Below are 18127 nucleotides of genomic sequence, written 5' to 3'. Positions count from 1 at the left end.
GGCGTCTTTGACAAATCGTAATATTTTACCAATGGTACGATTGGTGAGGGTGTTTTGACGATTCGTATCCGTTTGTGTATATTGGACATGAGTGGATCAAGCCTATGTACCAAACATCAATGATTCTAATGTAATTGGTGAAGTGGGGAAACGTCTTGTGTTACTGAAGACGGGTATTGAAAATTTGACCAACGAAATTAAAACACATGATCAGTCCCTCTTTGATATTCAAGGCAGACACCTTAAACTGGATTGGAAGCAGTTCAGCCATGATTGCAACTTGAAGTTCATTGAAGAACTAAGGGCACTTCATGCAAACATACAACAGATGGCGGATAAATGCAAAGGAGGCTGAGGGGCGGTGCAAACGAATCTATGGTGCAAGGGAGAAAAGTTCTTCTGGTGGCGCTTGAGAAAGAAGAAGAAGAAAAATAAGAAGCCAAAAGAAAAAATTTTCAACCGAAATGTTGAAAAGTTGTTTGACCAAATTTGTAGTCAAGAAGTCAGGGAAGAGTATATTGCAAATGGGTTCCTTTTCCCCGATTGCGAAGTTAAAGTCGATAGGGAGGGGAATCTCCGTATTACAAAATCAAAGTTAAAGCATTTGGTATAGCTATTAAACCACTTTAGTCATCGTGGAAAATGTACGTTACTAAATTCGGTGCCAGATGAGTTTGGTAATGATCTTCTAGTGGCTTTGGAAAAGGAGCAAGAGGAGGCGTTGGAAAACATTTGCATGAGAAATACACACGAAGAAAACCACGTTGAAGAGGGTAGAAGTTCAGGCGTCAGAATTGACTCTCATAAGAGCGGAAGCGAGGCTGATGATATGAGTGACAAAAACAGTGACCAGGCCGCAGATAATAACATGCAAGAAACAGTAAATAAACTGCAATAGAAGACATTTATTGCCATAAACACTGTATGCTACCGTTATTGCTTATCTTTTAGCCAGTCAGACAATTTGTACATATACACTGTTATTAGTGGGTACTCAACCATCTTTGTAATATCTGTCACTGAGGACATTTATTCCTATAAACACTGTGTTACTATTATCGCTTATATTTATTCGCCGGACAATTTTTGTACATATACATTGTTATCAGTGGGTATTCAACCGTCTTCGTAGTATCCATCACTCGTTTTACAAGTCATTAATCCTCCATAATTCAAATCAAACTAAAAGAATCGAATACAGTAACTGATCACTTTTACTGAATGTAATAGCAAAAGACTAGCAGATTCAGGAGTCCTTTGTTAGCGATTTTACAACAGAGGGTTCCTTAAGTCAGTCCTAAACAGAGAGAACAGAGAAGAGCAGAAGTTACCTTCATCATGTTGCTTGACAAAACGGACAGATAAACAGAATGTAAGTCTCTACGTATTTCTTTCGCTCAGTTTCATCTATCCCGAAACACTCCCCATGGTACCATTCATCACAAGAGTCACAGCAAATCATAAAACGACCATCTCCATAGCCTCTACAAACAGAGTCATTGAGTTCAGCATCAGTGTCAGTCTAGTTACCTTCTCACTCACAAACTTTCCTTTCTTCAGCTAAAACTTCTTGGTCCTCGCCATCTTGTGATTCCTGTTCTTGTGGAATTTCCCGAGCAGCACTTAGTTCCTTAAACAGTGTCATTGCAATGTGGGTTTCGACAAGGGCCACTTAATTCTTTTTGTTCAGTTTCATAGTCGATGAGCTATGCTGCGTTATGTATTTGTCGAGCTCAAATACCCTCAAACCCTAAATTTGCCATGTCTAACAGAGTTGTCTCCAGTTGTAGTTTTTGTACGTCTTCTCTTTCCTCTCTGACTTCTTTTGCGATTCCTCCCTCTCTCTTTTCCGTTTTAGCAGATCAAGATGCTCCAGATGCAGAATGTACTCTCGCACAAGTCCTACAGCAACCACATACTTTCTGCTAAACTCCTCTATTCTGTCCGTCATCCGCCGCAGAGATTCCATGAGATCGTGCATGCGCAAAGCTGATTCATTCGTGCCTACTTGCCAGCATGGCCGGCTGATAAAAAATTTTAGCACGGTTGAACTTGGAAAATCCAGTTGCATCCACCCTCGCTCTCCTCGCAATCGTCTTCAAACTTGTGAATTGATTGCTTGAGAACGTTGTGAAGAGCTTTGCTCTACAAAATTGTTTTAATTCACGGAATTTTTGCGGCGAAAAAACATGCCTACACTGGGCGCTGGTGTGTTAGACTCCATGTTAGATTCAACCACACAAGAAACAACTAAACCAGAGGACTCTACGAAGAGGAAAACCACGTCCAGCGAGAAAACCAGATCCAGCAAGGACAAAACGAGTCATCGTATAAATATAAACGATGCTTGTGAGCAAAACGACCTTCGAACCGGAGGTGCTAGCGTGGCTGGCCCAAAACGCTCCGCTGACAAAGTCAAAGAAAGCGGTTGCGAAGGAACTGAATTCGATGCAATCCATGAAAAGTTCGATCACCTGGCTTCTGCTATGAACACTATGGCAGCAGTGGAAAAAGAGCTTAAAAGGGGTTATGATGCTGCCCTTGAAGAGGAAGAGACCTTTTCACAGGACTCGCATGACTCAGACCCCGACAAGCAGTCGCCACGGGTCACAAAAAAGGGCGAAAGTAGTCGAGTCTGTTGAGGATAAAACTGCAGATAAAACTGTGGCAGGTGGTCTAGTAGACTCCCTTGTACAAGAGGTGACAGAGACGAACTAACTGACCAGGTGTTACCCGATAAGATGGCCTCTGTTTTGAAGAGCATCTATGAGGGTGGTTTGAGTGAACAAACTGCATCTACACGAAAAGAAAAGATAAAACGCCCTGAAAATTGCAAATTTTTGATAGTCACGAAAGTTAACCCAGAGATCTAGGATATTGCTCAACGGAATACTCGCAAAATGGATGCGAAAATTCAAAAAATGCAGGAAACCTTAATCAAAGGTCTTATTCCTTTAGCTCGCTTAGCTGGAGGCCTTGCTGAGGCTATTGATGGAAAGTCTGAGTTGCCAGACAAGGCAACCCTATGGGACCTCGCCTCAAACTCAGTGGTACTGATTGCAAGTGGAAATCATGAATTGAACATGTGTCGCAAAGACATGTTCAAAGCAAATCTAGATGAAGATTTCAAAACAATATGCAGTACCAAACAAAGTGTAGATAGTGAACTGTTTGGGGATGATCTGACCGAAGGCCTAAAAGTGGTCAGGAAGAGTAACAGGGCATCAAAACGGCTTACAGGCCATAAAAAGAAAACACACTCGAGACCTTACCAATATGGAAGACAGAACTACTCGTAACCTTTTTTACCCTGGCGAAGGGGCTGCTATTACGGGGGGCGGTCCCAACACCAGCATCAAGGCAGAAACAGCCCAGCTTACCCCAACCGACCCAGTCAGACGCAGACTAAGAAGGCAGGTCCTCCAAGGACCACCTAATGCCTGATCAAACACATGTAAGTGGTGTTTCTTATAAGACAGAGTGCTTGAGTGTGATTCATCTGAAACACCTGCATTTGTTTTGCTGGTAGCACTAGAACTGGTATGTATTACTTCTGATAAAAGCATTCTAACAGCTGTCTCAGAGTTTAAAATTGAGTTTGGCTTGGCACTCCCAGGCCAAAAAACTCGTCTGAATTACAAACTGTTAGTTTGAATTTACAAAAAGGTAATTCCTTGAGAAAGGAATCATTGTAGAAAGCGCACATGAATCATATGAATTCATTTCAAATGTGTTTTTAAGGGAAAAGAAAGATGGCTCTTTTAGGATGATATTAAATCTCAAAAACTTAAACCAATAGGTGACATATCATCATTTCAAAATGGCTACTATTCATACTTGTATAAGGCTGATGACACCTGGCTGTCATATGGCATCCATAGATCTTAGGGATGCTTATTTTCCCATCCCTGTTCATGTTGACCATCAGAAATATTTAACATTTTTAAGGAAAGGTACTCTTTATCAACTCACTTGCCTACCTCAGGGTTTAGGCTGTTCACCCAGGGTGTTCACAAAAGTGATGAAACCAGGCTTTTCCTATCTAAGGCAGAGGGGTCATGTATCAAGTGGTTACATTGGTGACACATTTCTACAAGGTGATAGTTACCACCTGTGTCGGGAGAATGTCCATGCCACTCTGAAGTTATTTAGGGACCTTGGTTTCTGGCCCCATGAACTTAAGTCTGTTACAGAGCCAACTCAAATCCTGGAGCGTTTAGGCTTTGTATTGAACTCGTTAGATATGACCGTGTCTTTATCTGATGAAACGTTTGACAAACTCTATCAACTTGCTCAAAAATTCTGGAGTTAAAGGAGGTGAGCAAACGCTTGGTAGCAAGCCTGATTGGTATTATGGCATCATTTTTTCCTGGGGTAGAATATGGTCAATTGTACTATCGCCAGATTGAAAAAGAGAAGACTATAGCCCTTAAAAGAACTAAAAGTGATTTTGACCAAAACATGGTCCTTCTGATAAGGCTAAGAATGATATCGACTGGTGGATAAACAACGCAAAGAATTCCAAAAAGAAAATAAATCATGGAAATGCTACCATGATCTTGCATACTGATGCATCAAATCATGGTCAATCATTCTAACATATGTAATGATATTTCTAGAGACATATGGTTGTGGTGTAAAGAAAGGGATCTGTGGTTCACAGTAGCCCATATCCCAGGCGTAGAGAACACCATAGCAGATAAGGCATCACAGATTTTTAATGACACTTCAGAATGGCAACTTGATAAACCTTGCTTCTACAAGCTGAGAAAATTTTTTGGTAAACCGGATATTGATATGTTTAGTTCAAGAATGAATTTCCAAATTGAACGTTATGTTCCATGGGAACCTGATCCCCAGGCCTATGCTGTGTATGCATTTACTCTTAACTGGAAGGAATATTTCAACTATATGTTTCCTCCTTTTGGTATCATTCCTCAAGTTCTTCAGAAGATAAAGGAGGACCAAGCAAAAGCTGTGTTAATAGTGCCTCAATGGGAAACTCAAGCGTGGTACCCCAAGCTAGCCAGACTTCTTGTGGCAAGGCCAGTGATCTTGCCGAAACTTTGAACATTGTCAAGTTACCATTCAGCCCCGAGAAACAGCATCCTCTAGGGGAGAAATTGCGGTTGATGGGATGTCTGCTGTCAGGAAATCCTTTGAAAACCAAGGCACTTCGCACCGAACGCAAGAAACCATGCTTGCCTCTTGGAGACCAGGAACTAAAAAACAGTATACCTCAAAAGATGGATGGCTTTTACAAGTAGAGGGGATATTGATCCCATTCATCCACCTGTAAATAAAGTACTAGACTTCCTTACTGAACTTTATGACTTGGATACAGCGCAATTGATACAACAAGGAGTGCCTTATCTACAATAATTACTCTGTTGGATGGAAACATGACAATTGGTTCACAACCTTTAATTCAAAGGTTTATTAAAGCAGTTTTCCAGACACGACCTGGACTCCCTAGATACCAGTCCACATGGGGCACTTCTGCGGTACTTAATTTCCTAAAGAAATGGCATCCAGTGAATACTTTGTCTCTCCAACACCTCCAGTTCAAGCTGCTTATGTTATGTGCTCTCACAACAGGTCACCGATGTCAATCCTTTCATCTTATGAGTTTATCTACGATGCAGAAATCAGAGGCTTCTTACACATTCGTTATTGATGAACTTGTTAAGGGTTCAGCTCCTGGCCAGCTCCAAGCAGTTCTAGTATTAGTACAGTTTCCTTCAGATTCACGTTTATGTGTTGTTACTAGGCTTGAAGAGTATCTTAGACGTACAGCACCCCTTAGGGGGGATGAACACATATTATTTCTCAGTTACATTTCCCCACACAAGCGTATGAGTAAAGACACCAACGCCTGGTGGATCAAGACTGTTATGGCCTTGGCCGGCATTGATGTCTTCCAGTTTCGAGGTCATAGTACCAGGATGGCTTCGTCCAGCAAAGCCAAGGCTTGTCATGTTCCTCTCACGTCAATCATGAAAGCTGCAAGTTGGAAAAGTGCCGATGTCTTCAGCAAGTTTTACAACAAGCCTGTTGCAGCCGAGAATAGAAGCTTTGGAAAAGCTATTCTACATGACGTGAATGACCAGTGACTAAACTGTTATGATTATAATCTCTTGATGTAAGATTAAGTCATAGGAGACTGTTATCTATACAAGGTAACACTAGTCTATGCTATGTTAAGTTATTGTTGACACTGGAAACTTTGTACCACACGTTTTAGGTAAGGGTACACCATGAGTATACCATTATTTTGGTATTGACATGTTTAGAATAAAGATTGCAGTTATTCATTTACCTTTTTTGTGACTTTCGTGTCCACATGTCTTTAAAATCTCATGGAATCTCTGCGACAAATGACGGATAGAATTTATGATTAAACGAGACTTACCTGGAAATTGAAGTTTGATCAGATTTCTATCCGTCCATATGAAGAGCAGAGATAACATGCCCTCCCAGCATGTTTTACCCATCCCTTGTTGTCTCCAGTCATAGCTTCTGTGGACACTCAATGTCAAAGACGTATCAGCATTGCGCATGCGCGATCTCATGTAATCTCTGCTCTGCAGATGGACGGATAGAATCCTGATCAAACTTCAACTTCCAGGTAAGTCTCGTTTAATCATAAATTTTCCTTTTGTCACTAGAAGATATCTCTTTACCATGATATAACTTACGGATTTGTGCTCGGGGTTGGTAATCATCAATCTCGCGTAATTTTCCATCTGTCCCACTGAGTGGCGTTTTGCTGGCATCCATGTAATGTTCACCTTTCTTGTTGTAGTAAGGATATGGCCTTGGGACATAACCTGTTTAAGGTCTATGGTGGCCGATAGCTGCCATTGGATTTTTTCAAAGTGTGAAGGAAAACAATCCAAAATGAAATTAAAAAGAAATATTGAGCTTAACCAATTTAAGACACATTCAAAGTTTAAGTAAAAGTGAAAGTAAAAGAAAAATAAAACCAGTTTAAAATCAAAATGAAATAGAAAGTAAAATAAAATAAAAATTTACGTGGTCAATGCCTGCCGTAGTATCCCAGCATACTTTGCAAAGTGCACTTTGCACAAGGAGAGGGGACTGGTAACGGTTGGGTTTGTCTAAGCATTAAAATGGCGTCATGGAAGAATTTAAAAACGCTATGAAAGAGAAACGGACTGGTAAGCGAAAAGCACGTTCTCACGATATTTTGCAGAAGGAGGAAATCGTTATTTAAAGATTAAGCCCTGAGGTATCGGGTAAGGCGCAGAAGTACCTTTCGAGCACGTGGAAGTCACAGTACACAACGTCAATACGTTCCCCAGTTGTCGGGGAATGTATGGTATGTGATGTACTAGAGGGTGAACAGGGTCCACCCTGTGCTTTTTCAGAGCAAATTCCTGACCTTAAAGTTGTACACGTACGTTTCATTGAGCCAAACGATGGAGATGACCAAGATGCAAGAAGAGGTATATTTCGCTAATCCTATTTATTGAAATGCAGGGTTAATTGAATCCAGACATGCATTTTGGCTTAAGCCTTCCACATTGTTGGTGTTATCGATCTTGAAGTTTTTTAACCGAAATGAATATATGCATTTCTTCAATAATAAACCACTGGCAGAAGAAATTATGAAACCGTCTATTTATTTTTTTAAGAACATGATCCTAAAATTGCATGAATCTAATAGCCAGTCTGTCTGTTAATATCAAGGCTATTGCCCAACACGAGCCCATGGCACCCATTCCAAAGAATTAAATGCTCTGGGCAGCTAAATGCTAATGCAGCAAGCACAAAACACTTCTCTTGTTGGGCTCCTAACTTTTCAGCTTTTGGCCTTGTGGGCAAGCGCCTTGAAATTTTTCTTAGGCAACAGCCCTGAATATAGAGCTCAAGGCAATGAATGAAAATTAATGTTAATTTTCCCTTAATTATATGTCCTCTTATGCTACCGTATTTACATTATCTGTATTCCGACTTGTTATTTAATACAACATAATTATTTCTTGTGACAAATTTAGGTAGAAAGATGTAGATCTCAACTGTATGGAGACCTTGACTCACAGAGTGAGCCTCCAAAGCCGCAATCGTCATGGAGAGACAATTGCTCCCGTATTTTGTACGAAGATGTAAGCTATAGTTGCTGTATTTACTCACAGACACACCCCTTTTAAGATAATGTTCAATTTTCCTAGACATTATGTATGAACTTTCCTTCTGTATTGTCCTCAAGTTTTCCTCACAAACTTTCTGTTTTCAGTTTACGAAATTAAATAAATGCAAGATTAAAGAAAACTCTCAAAGGAGCAGTCACCAAAATATTATTCATTCCAGTTAGTTTTCTTGTGAACTTGCATTAGTCTCTGAACAACAATGACATTAATTCTGTGGATGCAAGCTGGAAATGTTTAGAGTGATTACTGCCAATCACAGGTACACTGCATTACAGTCAAATGGTTTTTCAAGTTTTATTTACACTACTTAAACTTTGACCAAATCCGGTTTTAACATTCACTGAACATTGCTTATAAATGCAGGTACATATCTATGTACATGTACCTAGCCAATCTCAGAGATTTTTCCTTTGATACTAAACACAGGTTTCCATTGAATCTTTGAGTTACTGTACATAGTGAACGTACTGAATATTTTTGACACTTGCTCTTTCAACAACATTATAAGAACCCTACATCTCTTTGCTATTTATACTAACTTACATTAAACTTAGTAGCAACATACCTGATCATTATTTTTTTATTGAGATTTAAAAGACCTGTTCCGACCTGTTAAAATGGCTAAGTCATGCAAGATCAAGCAGATAATTGAAGGGCGCATGAAATAATGCAAGCTCCAAAGTGATATGTATTCTTCCTTTGATTCAAAATTAAAAGCCAGTGAAGGCTTCATTTTCCAGCACTTCTTCTCCTGGCCTTAGTAGTTGCACTCAGTTGCTGCCATACTTTTATTCTATTCTCTTCAATTTGTATGTGGTGGTATTTAATATGTTAATTTAAGTGGCATGTAGCTATCTTTTGTTTTGTTTTGCATCTACTGAGTATGTGTGCAGTGTTTTTTCTTTTTTGCTGTTTAGTTGCTGTCTTGGAATCTTTAACACCAGAATAATTCTGATTCTGATCATCGTGCCTAATTTTGTTTTGAGAGTACATAATGAATTTTTGAAAGATTCTAATTAAGGTGAAAGCCCTTTCTATGCCACAACCACCAGCAGCTCAAACTAAGAAATTTTCTCTTACAGAAAAGAATTCTGTGCGAGATCTTCACCATGGCCCAAGTTTCATCAAATACTTGGAATGCTTTCATAAAGGTGAACAAGTTATAGTTATATGAAGCTGGAAAGATAAAAGGACAGAAGTTTTCTCCTGGCGATGTGGTCAAAGGGACATTAGCCCTTAAGCAATGGCATATGAAGCCGTTAGTCAGCCTCCCACATGAAGCAAAATGTTTTCTTTTGAACAAGATAAAGACAAGGTTGCAACAACCTGCAACGAAGTTTTTATTTTCTCTCCAATTTTTATTTTAATTATTTTTAAAGTCAAATTGCACTTTCTTTCAGTGGATTTAACTGCTAGACTTAATTTTCATGTACATATACCTCATGTAATTAAGAAATCCCTTGCAGCTTTTGTTCCAATGGTCACTGTGTAATCCCCTCTCTTCAATCTCGCTGTCTTCATAGATCGCTTCTGGTGACATCTTGTTAGAAGATTTAAAAAAGGAAGCTGACAAAATCAAGACACGTAACACCGTACAGTCTACAGTGATGTCCTTCTTTAAAGAAGAAGGATGGGATGACATAGCCCAGAGATTTGGTCCGATGGTAATGACGAGAAGCTGCTACGATTTACAGTAAGTCGACATGTTTATGGTGGCCAATATAGGGATTAAGTCTATCAACTTTCAATTTGGCACACTAGCTTGACTTAAATGTCCCATTTTTTAAAGAAAGAAAAAATACATATTACATGCTTTGGGTCTCCCTTTACTTAATTAGCAGAACAAAACCGATGATTATAATTGCAATACAATTTATGTACAGTGCAGGTACAGTTTGTGAACACCTTATGTGGAAATATGATCATGTTGCATTACTGTTTGTTTTTTCCAACTCCAGAGTGCCTAAGACTTACTTATTTATAAGTTGTTTCTTGAGATGTAATGCCACTACAAACTGTAATGTTCCAATAGCGACCCTCGTTACTTGAATTCAGAATTAGCAGCCTTAATGAGATCCTTTTTTTAGGGCATTGTTCCTATTGGAACTTAACTTCAGTAATAATTATTATAACTAATCAAGACAATATATATATTGATTGGGGACATTTCGCATTATGTTTGTACCATGTACATGACTTGTACATTTACTATAAGTACATGGATCCCGCAGATTCTTAAAAACATAGCCGGGAGGGGGTGTGTGTGGTTTGTTACGTGCCAAAGGATTCCAGTGGATTTCCCCGGCTGGTTACATTCTAGTACTTGTGCCTAGGTTTGACCGTGAGTTTGTTCCAACATTCCAGGGACACGGCTCGGTCGGCGGCAAAAATGGCACCCGATTTGAAATGAACTTTGTTTTCAACGAAGGCCTGTGTCTCAATAAATGAACTCCTCCGTAAATGAGCTACCCAGGAGGGACCGCACATTATCCTTCTTGCCATATGATGAGGCAGGTAAGCTAGAGCTTAAGTTTCAAGCAAATTTTAGCGAGGTTTTTGAAATGCTCTCCTTAAATGACGGGCCAAATTTCATTGAAATTCGACTTGTAGTTTCCTACCTTTCCATTAACATAATACAGTGATGCACGTGGACCAGCTGCTGAGAGATAAACAACTCAAAACAGCGTTTGGAAGCATTGAAGAACATTGAAAACACAGCAAAACACACCGGGTAAGCTTTTTCAGACTTTAGTATATTTTTTGTGGGTTTTTTAGGGAGAATTGTTGTCTAAATGTCGGTTTAATTTTAACTCCATACAAACTCTTAAACACGCTTGCGTGGTAACCTGTGTCACATACGCTTTGGTGACCTGTGACTCCACGAGATCGCTTCAAACAAGGACACAAAAGGAACTACAAACGACTTCAGGAGCGACGTTTTTATTGAAAAATCGTCCCTAATTTTGCCTTCAAATATAAACTTATGTAAGATCTTAGTCTATTATTCACGGTAACTTTCTATGAATGTATGTCTTGGTGAATAAATAAATAACAATAAATAACAATAACAATACTTTTTATCCCAACGGCAAAGCCCAAGGTCGCGTCACTAGAGCTAGAGAGCGTGTAATAATTTTAAAAAGAATAATGGAACTTCACACTGCAGTTTGTATGAAAACGATTGGTAATAAAATAAGAACGATAACTCTTGTATTCAATGTTGTCAGTTATGGCGAAACACTAGTGCTTTAATTTTCGGCCGGTGAGACCGGGTGAGACTGCATAAAATTTTCTATTCATTTCAAAAGTAACCTTACCAGATGTGATGTAGATCCTCACCATCATTTCATATCTTTGCTCCCACGAGATCGTGAGTATATTCTGTCATCTCTGCGTGTCGTTCAACTGTTTGTTTCATCAGTGAAATGTCTTTTACTCGACTGAATGAGGTCATGTCTTCAACGGTTGCGGCCATTGACGATAATCAAGGAGGGGAGGGTGAGCCAGGTCCTGTTGGAGCTGTTGGGCCAATTTTCAGCTCACAATCGAGCTCACCAGCAGCAAGGCCCATGAAAAGAGCGGGAGCCAAGCCCACAAGGACATCCGTGTGGCTTGGCCAAACACAAGATGTATCCAACGTTGACTTTTCGTCCGTGAAGGGGAAAAAGATAAAGTTTGAAAGGTCGATGAGCTCGAATGCGATGTTAACAGTCCTGAAAAGAAAAATCCAGGACATTGGAACGGCCAGGTAGGTCTGCCGGCACCGCCCCCGTTTTCCAATTTGCTGTGTGTTAATGGCTAAAAATCGAGCGGATCTGTGAGTGTAATAACGAAAGAAAGACAAAGAGAATTGTAAAAACTCGAAACCAGTGATACGACATAAAGCTACGGAGCACATGGTGATATGACACTTGATCTTTCGTTAATGATTAAAATCATTAAACGCGAAAGTGCGCGGCATAACAGTTTTTCACACAGTGCTCCCAATGGGATCCCTCATGATGTCATATCCGGCGAGTTAATGGCTATGAATAAATAGCTGGCATTGTAACGCCGATTCTTTGTAAAAGGCTTAAAATAATACTTGTTTAATCTTAGTTAAACTTATATTGCTCCTCTTAAATTGTACACAGTAAATATGGCTGACAAGGGTAACGCATTCGCTTAAATCAGCCGTGTCGGAAAGCTTTTATAAACACTTAACAAAAAGAAAAGAAAAACCAACCCCCTTTTATGTGGAATCGAGGGTACTGAAGTGCGGAACCTTAATGTTGACAAGACTACAGCGACAAGACGTTGAAAGATCTTTTACAGATCTGGGCAGTGAAAAAATTACAAATACCTGAGATGATAAATTAAAGACGGCAGGACTGATCGCTATGGCGATGAAAAAGGGGGAAAACAGTTGGATATAAGAACGAAAAAATATACCTATAACAATTTTGGGATATTACGTTGTAAATCAAGCTACAAGAAAAAAATGAGAATGATGATTATTCTAGAAAGTGACGCAGGAATGCCTATGCAGGTATGCCTGCATCACTTTCTAGAATAATCATCATTCTCATTCATTCACCAGGCTGGAAATATACCATCACATTTCTTTCATATACCACACGTTCGAAATTCAAATCCTAGCAGTATGCAGGATGTTTGTCCCATGAACCTAGTTTAATGGCCTTAGCTCCCACGAGTCTCCTGTAGCTCAGTGGTAGAGCATCCGAACTAGTAATCGGAAGGTCTTAAGTTCGACTCCTCATAGGAGCACTCGGATTTCTTTTTTCCGAGTATGCCTGCGTCACTTTCTAGAATAATCATCATTCTCATTCATTCACCAGGCTGGAAATATACCATCACATTTCTTTCATAAGAAAAAAATGATTGATTAAATATTCTACAGGACCGTTATATTTATAAGCCTTTAAACCCATAAAAAAACCCAAACCAAGAGGATCTCCTGATGAACATTCTTCCTGGACAGGACTCCGGCAGGACTAGATGCCGAAATAATAAAATGTCTTACCATTTGAACACGGGTCTCGTATTGTTTACTAGAAAGTATTAAAAAATGCCATCTAATATGTTTGAAACGAATTCTCCTCCAGAGACTCCTGGGGTTAGTGATTGTTATCGATTACTCTTGATTGCTATCGATTATTATCCATTATCTCAATCGATAATAATTTTTTCTGTGAGTTTGATTGTTATCAATTTCTGATTTCAATCCATTGTATCGATTGATTTCCGATATCGATTTTTATCGATTGACTACGCCTGGAAAAAGTAACTCCTAGACAATAATTAAGCATGCTGAAAAGTTAACGCTGTCTTTTTAGAGACATGACAAATTTGCCATGATAAGCTACATTACTTGCAAAAAATTTTGGACCTCTAATTTTAAGAGACTTTTTCATTCATTTCGGACAAATTTCGGACACTGCGCTGAAACATGCCTAAAGTAAATTTATGACTAAAAAACGTATATATACTGTAAAAATTTCGGACGCTTAAAAATTTCGAACGGTTTTATTTTCGGACACTATTTTTGTCCGAAATTAAAATCGTCCGAAATTTTTTGCGAGTAATGTAGAATATAAAAAAGGTTTTGCTACGTTGACGATTATTAAAATGGGGATCTTCGTTAACTAATATGTAATTCCAGAGTTTTAATTAGAACAGCTATATCGCAAGCCGATAAGTGGCAGCTTACAGACGAATTTCACAGTGAAGACGTTGGTGGCAAAAGTTGAGGCTTAATGTACCCGTTATGAAAATAAAGGAGAGACCCAGGTACTCTTAAGGCACAAATGTCCCAAGGAGGAAATTAAGTGCTCCGACGAAGGTTGTGAAAAGAAAATTAAAAGAAAAGAAAAGAAAAGAAAACACACACTGAGGAATGTCTTTACAAAGTGATATGGTGCGAGCGCTGCCTCCATAGGACAACTCTGGCCAATCAGGAGGTTCATATGGAGCAGCTTTGCCTAGAGGGGATGATAACCTGCCCTCTCAAATGCCAACTCTGTATAAAGAGGTATGAATGAGATTTTATCCCATTTTAATCTAATGTGAATAAATACACGAACCGGGTAACAACACCTGACACAGCCTGAACCATGCCTCATAGAACGTTAAGCGTCAATAACGATATTTTAAGGGCTAATTTCAACTCCCTGGCCCTTTAACAAACCCCTCGTTCAGGCCGAAGAGGCTTACCTACCTTGATCGCGCTTCATGACTGCACACAACTGTTCACCTTTTCCCCTCAGTTTCGACCAATTAAACAATCACAAGTGACGTTAGTAGCGGTAAAGCCTGCAATCTTTTCCAGGGAATTAAGTAATGTACATATTTTTCAAATTTATTCAGGGAAAACAAGAGAAAAAAAGACAAATATTTGGTTTTCTATCTTCTAGAAGAGAGTTACAACTTCACTTGAGTGCATGTGAAGAAAGGCAACGCCAATGCAGCTTGCCTGGATGTCATTTTTGGGGAAATGCAGCCAGTCTTGCACTTCATCAAAAGGAGCAGGCAGGAGAGGGTTAAGCTACAGCATGCGGTTTTAAGTGGTGTAAGTAATTTGTGATACGATTCACCAATGTCACATAGTTGTAAAAATGTTTCAACTTGCTTAGAAGTGCACAAATTAGATAGGCTATCGCAAACTTAAGGTGTGAATGCGCAACAAACATAACAGATGAGGAACAAAATAGACTCAAATAAACTTTAACCACTTATAGGACAAGGATGCTATAAAAATGCGCACATTGGATTTCCATACAAACACTGTTATTTCAAGCCCGTTTGCCTACCCATCAAAATGGCGTTGAAAACCATGATAAGGCCTATGGTAAGCATAACATTAACACCGAATACAATCTTAATGGCGAATTTAGGCCGGTGAAATAGACCATTTCTTGATACGCTTGTAAATCTTTTATTGTAAACCTTTTTTATTGTAAATCAGTCTTAACCTCGGATTGTGTTGAATAATAAGAAGAAGAAGAGCAAAAACTTGGTTACCAACCGGATCTCACTGAATCTTCAACACCAACGTGAGCTCCACGTTGTCACGAAATTACATGTTGTCTAGTCACGTGACAACAAGTGGTTAAAAAATGGCGGGAAGATTATGGCATTCATCTTCCCATTATTGACACCATTGGCTTTCTCTGTACAAATTAGATAACCTACCGCAAACTTAAGGTGTGAATGCCCAACAAACATAACAGACCAGGAACAAAATATTCTCACATAAACTTTAACCACTTACAGGACAAGGATGCTATAAAAATGCGCACGGTGGACTCAATCTCTGCTTTCTCCTGGACAATAGACGGGTTCAAAGAAAGAGCTGCAGACAAAATGGCAATTAGCCAGTCAATTCCCATGACAAGCAGTGAGTTCGTAGTGGAAGGGAAACGTTGGAGGCTGCTCCTTTATCTTGGCTCACCCAACTGTAAAATATACGCACAATTGAGGACCGCAGTTTCACCAGTACGAATTGCCATCAGGTGAGTCAATACGATAAGTATTCATTTGGGTTGTGCAAGCATAGCTTTAAACGAGGTGAGCCTCCCTCGGCCTCGTATGAAAACTATCATAATGGTAAAATTAATAATAAAATCTAATTGTTGCATCTTCTTATCTAGGTTTTACTTGACCGCGGCTGGTATAGTCTTCTCCAAACCAATACATACACGACCACGACAAGCCAATGAAATGTAATGACCAAGCTCACTAACCTTTTGGTGAAAACACCAACAAAAAGTTCCCAGAAAGGGGAAGGGATTCTTTTCACCTGTTAAGGTAAACGTGGTAATTTAATTTGATCTCCAAATCTGACAGGTTCATCATCTTTGGGAGCGACAACGACGACACCGTTATAACATTGAAACACGAAATGCTCAAAGAGGGAGAGATGATCGGAGCCGATGTCAAACTTGACGTGTTGGAGCAAAAGGCAGAAGAAAAATCGGGCTGGTTGTTTGTAAAAGTATTCATAGAAAAGGTTGAACTTTCCACGTAAACAGGAGGCTCAAACAGCACCTTAACTTCTATGCATATTAAACTCATGACAGAACGAACAGATAATATTCCTGTATAATTGTTGAAATTAGTCACATGCTTTGGGCGGATTGATACAAGATGCATATAGCCGGATTGTAATGTTTTCAGTATTTTAATTTTTTATATATGTATACCCATGATATTATTTTCTTGCTGAAAAAAAATTTAAAGGGGTGGGGGGTGGGTGCCTGTGGCATTCCTATCCGTGAGCCACTGATAATTTAGCAACTATATTTCTTTCAGATGTCACGGGAAAATTTAGATATCACTTTAAATGTATATTTCCCAAACTAGCAATTATACAAAATCAGGATATAACCAGTTTGGTCAGCGATATCACAAAGTTGAAAAGTTATAGTTCATCAAATATATACGCATTTGGCATTTTACCTATAATTAGAAGTTAGGCATTTAATGAAGGCGTTGAGCATTGAAGGATCATCAATGTTCAGGAGCTTATCGTTTGTTTCAGTAATTCGTTATTTGTTTACTAGTAATCGCGTGTAATCGTTCAGCGTTATATTTAACGGTTTGACAGATACTTAGTTTTTGCCCTTCATAATTAAATAAAATAGTTGAAGCATACCTAGCATTGCATAAATTGGAATGTAGTGGAATGCTTCTTTCACAATCCTCAGTTTTTGTCACCCCTGACCATTCGATACCCTGCCCTCTGACTCAATATTATTTCCTCAGGCTCCTGTTGAAAGTTATTACACCTTTTGGTTGCAGTGAGAATTTCAAAACAGCACTTAAAAATTAACTTAAGTTCTATTGGTAACTCTTTCTCTCCAAGTGTCAGCGTCTTAATATTCAAGTCTTGGCATTATCACTGACATAAAAATCAGTCTGCAAGTGAAACTTGTAAATTTTGTGAGTAAGAGTTTGAGGGTGGTTTGGGGGGGTGGGGGGGGGGGGGGGGTTGGACAGAGTACAAGACAACGGAGATCGCTGGACTGTCAAGTTTTCCAATGGGTGAATTCAAAGCTTAATACTGAATTTAAAAATTATTAATGAGTCATTCTCATTCATGCTGGTGCTAAGTTTTGACATTCAAACTCCTAATTGAGGGAATGGAGGATTTCATTGAGTTGTTTATTGTCCCACTGAGTGAATGGTAAAGTGTTATCTTAAGGCATAACTTCACAACAGTTCAATTTAAGCTTACTTTTAAAAAGTTCACTAGACTTACCACCAGGTCAAAGTTGTTTTTAAGGTACTGCAGTTGCTGATATTCATTAGTCAAAGGTTGTCTGGCTTGAGTAAAAATGCACGGCTGTTGAAGCATATCACTTAATCCTTGCATGTCCGCCACTCCTATGCCGTTTCTCTTCAAGCATGTGGTGACTTCCCCCCTTCAGATATTCCAAACAACTTTCCACCACCTTCCCTGTGCGGTCGAGAATTTCATCGATCCCCCGCTGGCTTAGCTGATTTTCCTCCTTGTGTTTTACATCGCCAGAAAAAGCGAATCGACATGCGCAGTTGAAACGCGACACTTAGAATTTCTTGGGCTTAATATTGATCCTCTCATTACAGAAAATATGTGGGGAAAAGTTTTTTCTTTTATCGGGAAGTAAAGCCTTTTCCACGTCACAGTCTACTTTGCATCTAGTTATATTAACACATTTCCGAACATTGTTTTGAACCTTCCTCTGGCATAAAACCTTTAAAATTCAGTTCGGTTTTGCGAATTTTGTAAAGTTCTATTTTAAGACGCCATTTTGAAGGCGTCTTAGTGAAAGATCTTCGCGGACCCAAATTCTGTTTTCATTTTAGACCGGTCAATGAGTGCCACCTACCTTACTTTTCATCCATTCGATAAGTTCCAACATCAGTCCGTTTCTGTGTAAAATATAGCGGCATTTCGCCAAGAACTGGGCTCG

General features: G+C 39.2%; 3 pseudogenes; all 3 read left to right on the top strand.

Annotated features, from left to right (window-relative positions):
- Positions 1–2144: 2144 nt before the first annotated feature.
- On the top strand, positions 2145–3299 carry LOC146482183 (uncharacterized; annotated as a pseudogene).
- Positions 3300–4889: 1590 nt separating this feature from the next.
- LOC146482182 (uncharacterized) lies at positions 4890–6575 on the top strand (annotated as a pseudogene).
- Positions 6576–7442: 867 nt separating this feature from the next.
- On the top strand, positions 7443–16567 carry LOC146482181 (uncharacterized; annotated as a pseudogene).
- The last annotated feature ends 1560 nt before the right edge of the window (positions 16568–18127 follow it).

The sequence above is a fragment of the Pavona decussata genome, unplaced genomic scaffold (assembly GCF_977016875.1).
Source record: "Pavona decussata unplaced genomic scaffold, jaPavDecu1.1 SCAFFOLD_47, whole genome shotgun sequence".
NCBI lineage: Eukaryota > Metazoa > Cnidaria > Anthozoa > Scleractinia > Agariciidae > Pavona > Pavona decussata.
Note: the sequence above shows the minus strand (reverse complement) of the source record. Positions and strands in the feature narration are given on the sequence as shown.